The 6079-nt window shown below is 44.9% G+C and overlaps 1 pseudogene; it reads right to left on the bottom strand.

Annotated features, from left to right (window-relative positions):
- Positions 1–933: 933 nt before the first annotated feature.
- Positions 934–4334, bottom strand: LOC146261676 (E3 SUMO-protein ligase ZBED1-like; annotated as a pseudogene).
- Positions 4335–6079: the final 1745 nt, after the last annotated feature.

Genomic DNA, 6079 nt, shown 5'->3' with positions numbered 1-6079 from the left:
GTGAGACTGCATGTTTGTGATGTTGGGGAACTGATTAGGGATCAATGCTTCCCAGAATTGTACTTTTGTGAAAACATTGCAACCTGACAAAATTATTTCTTTCTCTTTAGGTTGAAACTGACGCCGTTGGCTGATAAATGGACGCTTCAATCAAGTATGTTGATGTTGGTTACCAAACTTTGAATAAATAGGCCTTTTCAGTGCACAACACAGAAATTTACCTTAAACCTCTCATACTCGTTTTCGTACTCGATTATAAATTTGGATGTCGATTTTGTAGGAATATTGATTCGTTTTACAATGGCTTGGTGGTGCAAACTTTGTGCTGCTGTCTTTGTTCAAAGGGCACAGTTGCTTGAACACAATCGTTTGCGTCATAGCAATTTTTCCTCAGGAAGTCCATTGCCTTGTCTCTATGATTGTATCTGCACATTTCAGTCATTAAGTGCATTGAAAGCTCATTTAACACGGATGCATACTCAGACAGTTGTGTCCAGTGAAAATCAGGTGGAATATATGTCATTCATTTGTCCTGTGTGTAGATTCAAGCAACCATTCAATGGTAGAAATCTTCTTAGTCATTTAAGGGCACATTTAAAACAACATGAGATGGCGGATTGTCCATTCAAAGATTGTCAGTACCGTACTAATGTGTATTCCTCCTTCAATGCCCACAAAAGTAGGAATCACCCACACTGTGATGTCTCAGACTTTAAGAATGAAATAGTCTTGACAGAAATTGACAGAACAAATGCAAGTTGAATCTGATGATGGTCTCAGAATTCTCCTGAGCTAGCTGTAAGAGCTGAGTGTAATCATCCTGAATCCAGAGATGACACCGGTGAATTGCAAGATTAGTTGAGAAACAATTTGGCTTCTTTGTTCTTGAAAATGCACAGTGTTCTGCATGTATCACAGATGGCTATACAGGACATAGTTGAAAACTTGGCACAAATATTCTCATTGTCTAAACCTCTTGTGAGAGACTCTGTCATCAGGGTTTTTCAAGAGCATGATCAGACTATCTGTGAAGCCCTTGTTCATGAATTAGTGGAAGCTATCATGAAAAGTAACGTTTTTGTTAGTGCAACTTTAGAAGGTGCTCAGCTGTCCACTGCTAAACGGAGAAAAACGTTTGTAAGGAGTAACTACCCTCTGGTAATAGGGATGGGTATCGTTAATTTTTATCGATATTGATACCATTTTCGAGACTGCTTAACAATTTGAGTCTTTATCGATACCACTATCGATACTTTTCTATTTGTTGGAAAGAAAGACGAGATAACACATTGTTATTGCTTCTAATGCAAAAACTGTGAGTCTTTTAATTTTCGATTTCAACATAACGTATAACTATGAGAATAGTAAAATAATATCAGCAGCAAAATGTCCAATGTTTTTTCCAACAACAAAGATGATAAATAATATACTTAAATAAAATAAATATTATGCTTTACGCAACCAAAAGAATTGACAGCTCTCCAAACAGTGTTTTTTCTGCAGAAAAATTAGCATGTCTGCCTTGTCAGACATGATCCTGGATCGCTCCTGGCTGATGGTGTCCCCAGCAGTGGAGAACACCCTCTCTGAAGGGGTGGAAGAGGCTTGAGCACAAAGGTAGCTGTAAGAGAGTTCAGCTAGCAGGGGCAGGGTGTCTCTCTTTCCCCACCACCAGAGGACAGGGTCTTCCGCCATAGGGATCGGAGGCAGGCCTCTGTAGAGCTGGATCTCTTGACGGACTCTCTGAGTGCTGGTCAAGTTGTTTGGCTGGATGGTCCATAGCTCTCTCTCTTCCTCAGCAAACAGCTCCTCCAAAGCGGTCTTAGGCTGTAGTGGAGTGACTGTAACTGGAGGATTCTCTTCTTCTTCTTCCTCTGAGATCAGTGTGTCATCATTATCATACTCTGCCTCCTCCTGGGTTGTGTCACTGTCCTTGAGGTCTGGGAGTGGGACCGCTTCTGCTTCTGTAGCATTGGCTGCCAAAGCTGCCTCCTGCAAACGGTCCCAGGTGGTGTCCCTGTCACTCTTGGATTTGAACCTGGGGTCCATCGCAGTCATCTCCTCCAGGAACTCCTGTATGGTGTCCTTCTGGTAACGTCCAGAGAGGTCAGCCCAAACCTTCTGTTTAATGCCAGACACAAAAAGAGAGTCTTCCTCCTGAACTGTGAAGTGGTCTTTCAGTTTCTCGAGTATCGGAAGGATCTGACCGCAGGTGGGGCTTTTCTCGCTCGATACACAGTGTAGAGGTGTACAGGACCTTCATGACCTTGATGAACTCTTCTGCTTTGAAGTCATCATCTGTGATCCTATCCAGTTTGTCCCTCTCCATTGGCTTTCTCAGCCGTGTATCCAACACTGCAGCTTGGAGAGCCGGATACTGTTCGAGGAATCTCAACCATCAGGAAGAGAGAGTTCCACCTGGTTTTGACATCCAGTAGCATGGTGTGCTGAGGAAGTTTGAGGAGGAGCTGCTTCTCTTTTAGCACAGTCTTGGACATTGTAGACCGCTTCATCCATACGATGACCACTCTTAATTTAGCTGCCCACCGGGTCACTGTGGCAATGCTGTAGACATTTTGCGCTGCCAAGTTGAGGGTGTGGGCAAAGCATCCAAGTTTGAGGATATTTAGCCTCTTTGCAGCAACATCCATGGCTTGGACCCATCCCTATCTGGTAATGCCAGTGCAGTATACTATAGATTCAAGTGGACACACAGCAGTGTATGTTCCAATACTACAAATGCTTCAAACAATGTTTAAAAATACCGATCTTCTTGACAAGATCCAAGAATCCCAACCGTCGCCACCTGGAATGTACATGTCTCATGAAGATGGAACATATTTCAAAGAAAATCGATTATTGTCCGAAGCAGGAGAGATGAAATTGTCACTGATTTTGTATGTGGATGACATTGAACTGGCTAACCCTTTAGGCACATCTAGAAAAATCCACAAGCTTTGTGCAGTATACTGGCTGCTTGCCAATTTATCCAGTAAGTATAGGTCCAGCCTGCATGTCATACAGCTAGCTCTGCTATGCAAAGTACCTGATCTGCAAAGGTGTGGTTATCAAAGTGTTCTTTCACCTTTGTTAAAAGTAGGGATGGGTATAGTTAATTTTTGAGACTGCTTAACGATTCGAGTCTTAATCGATACCACTATCGATACTTTTCTATATCTTAAGTAAAACAGATAGAACAAGGGGAAGGTGTTGCTCTCAGGAGGAGGCTGGCTCAAAGGAGCATATAGGCACAATGGATCCTGACTCTGGCTAAAACCTAAATCTGTCCACTACAGATGTACTATCCACAACCTGGATGAGTCCCTAGACTGTGATTGGTTGGTTGACGAAAAGTGACATTGTCAAGCTCATCGACTTTATGAAAAGTTGTACACGTTTCAACAAAAGGCACCTGATATAGCTAAATGACCAGCAAACCAAACCCAAACCTTCCTTATCTTATCCCTATTTTCTTCTGTCTCTGTTTTTGTATAACACTATGCTTAAGCATCCCACAGACCCATGCTCGTGGTGACTGTTTTTAATGATCAGCAGTGAGGGGGAGTTGTCTTTACTCACACACTGTGCTCGTAAAAAGATTTTGCAGTTCGCGCACACATCAAATTTTAGGGGCATATGCGAGTCAAATAGTTGCACTGTTGAGCCCTGAATTGGCTTATTATTGTCAACAACGGAGACTCGTTACGAAGTTGTGGTGCGCTCACCAGAGGATTGTGCTGCAAAGGCAGCTGGAGTTTGCACCGTTGCGACTCGGAGACAGTCGAAGTACTGCATTTTATCTTTATCTGATGCAGGTGCTTTTTCATCGCAGTTGTTTTCCCCCTTTTACAAGAAATTACTTTAGAACATATATTGCACTTTGCTTCGTCTTTATATTTGGCTTTAATAAAATGTAGCCAAGCCTTTGACCGTTTTGTGCATTCTACCATCGTAGCTAACAACAAAATGATAAATGAAGCGAAGTAGCGCGTGAGGCAATTAAATTCTTCTTTGTTTAGTTTAAAGGCGGGTGGCTGGCATTTCAATTGAATTAGTCATTTCATTAGTCAAACGTTGTATGTTTGTGCACCAGTGATTTGATTTAAATAACATTACTTGTTTCTCGAGACATAAATCAACGTTACATTATATTACTTGGTCTCGATAGCGGTATCGATAAGCTTGGACCTTATTGATATTCGGGTTTTGAGACATTTGGAACCGGGTCCTTACAGAACCGGTTCTCGATACCCATCCATTTACATTTACATTTATTCATTGAGCAGACGCTTTTATCCAAAGCGACTTCCAAGAGAGAGCTTTACAAAAGAGCATAGGTCACTGATCATAACAACGAGATAGTCCCAAACATTGCAAGTAGCCAAAACACGAGGCATACATTGTGAAAAAGCTAAACAAGTGCCAAAAGGGAAGACCCATAAGAGCATGCAGTTATACAAGTTACAAATTAAAACAACATGAACCACAAAAGTACAGAACTGTACCTGTAGAAGAACAATCAACAGTAAAATATTTCACAGCGAGTACAAGACTTAACTTCGTTATATCTAACCTAAAAGAGCAACGAGTCACTCAATAAGAGTCATTGTGATCCTGGAGGAAACTAACTAACAAGTCCAGCCAAGCATTCTTAAGTGCCGTTGTTCTCCCGGAACAAGTGCGTCTTGAGCCTTTTCTTGAAGGTGGGGAGACATTCAGTGTCCCTGATGGAGGTGGGGAGCTGGTTCCACCATTGGGGGGCCAGGCAGGAGAAGAGCTTGTGTTGGGACCGGGCAGTCTTGAGCGGTGGGACCACCAGGCGGTTGTCTGAAGAAGACCGTAGGTGACGGTTGGGGGTGTAAGGAGAGAGGGGGTGTAAGGAGAGACTTGATGTAGACGGGTGCCGTCCCGTTCACTGCTCGGAAGGTCAGTACCAGGGTCTTGAATCTGATGCGGCGTTGGTGGGTAGCCAGTGGAGAGAGATGACGAGTGGGGTAACATGGGAGCGTCTGGGTAGATTGTAGACCAGGCGGGCCGCTGCATTCTGAATCCTCTGAAGAGGGCGGGTTGCACATGCTGGGAGACCAGCAAGCAGCGAGTTGAAGTAGTCCAACTTGGAGAGGACCAGTGCTTGGACTAGCAGCTGGGTGGAGTGCTCAGACAGGTATCTCCTGATCTTCTGGATGTTGTAGAGGGTAAATCTACAAGACCGGGAGACTGGCGATGTGGGCCGTGAGGGAGAGCTCGTCATCAATGGTAATCCCAAGGTTCCTGGCAGAGGATGAGGGGGTGACCGTCGCAGATCCCAGGGTGATTGACAGATCGTGGGAGATGGAGGGTTTAGCCGGGATGATGAGAAGTTTCGTTTTGGCGAGGTTCAGCTGGAGGTGGTGCTCGGTCATCCAGGTGGAGATGTCTGCGAGGTAGGCTTCAATCCTAGCTGAGATCCCCGGATCGGTCGAGGGGAACGACAGGTACAGCTGGGTGTCGTCGGCGTAGCAGTGGTAGGAGAAGCCATGGGAGGTGATGATTGGTCCAAGTGAGGTGGTGTACAGAGAGAAGAGGAGGGGTCCGAGGACGGAGACCTGTAGGACACCGGTGGAGAGCTGGTGAGGGTCTGACAGTTTGCCTCCCCAGAAGACCTGGTAGGATCTTCCCGAGAGGTAGGATGAGATCCACTGGAGTGCAGTGCCAGTGATGCCCATCTCAGAAAGTCTGTAGAGCAGGATCTGGTGGTTAACCGTGTCAAACACTGCAGAAAGGTCCAGCAGAATGATGACGGATTACCTCGAAGCCGCTCTGGCAGACTTTCAGTGGTGACTGAAAGGAGGGCAGTCTCTGTGGAGTGGCCGGTCTTGAAGCCCAATTGGTTGGGGTCAAGCAGGTTGTTCTGAGAGAGAAAGTTAGACAGTTGGTTAGATACAGCACGTTCAATTGTTTTAGAAAAGAAGGGTAGCAGTGATACTGGTCTGTAGTTCTGGAGGACAGCAGGGTTGAGGGAGGGTTTTTTGAGTAGAGGGGTAACTCTGGCCTGTTTGAAGGCAGAGGGGAAGGTGCCAGAGGTAAGAGAGGAGTTTAG

The sequence above is a fragment of the Hypomesus nipponensis genome, chromosome 12 (genome assembly GCF_054491055.1).
Source record: "Hypomesus nipponensis isolate SF chromosome 12, ASM5449105v1, whole genome shotgun sequence".
Taxonomy (NCBI): Eukaryota; Metazoa; Chordata; class Actinopteri; order Osmeriformes; family Osmeridae; genus Hypomesus; species Hypomesus nipponensis.
This window is presented reverse-complemented; position numbering and strand designations above follow the sequence as displayed.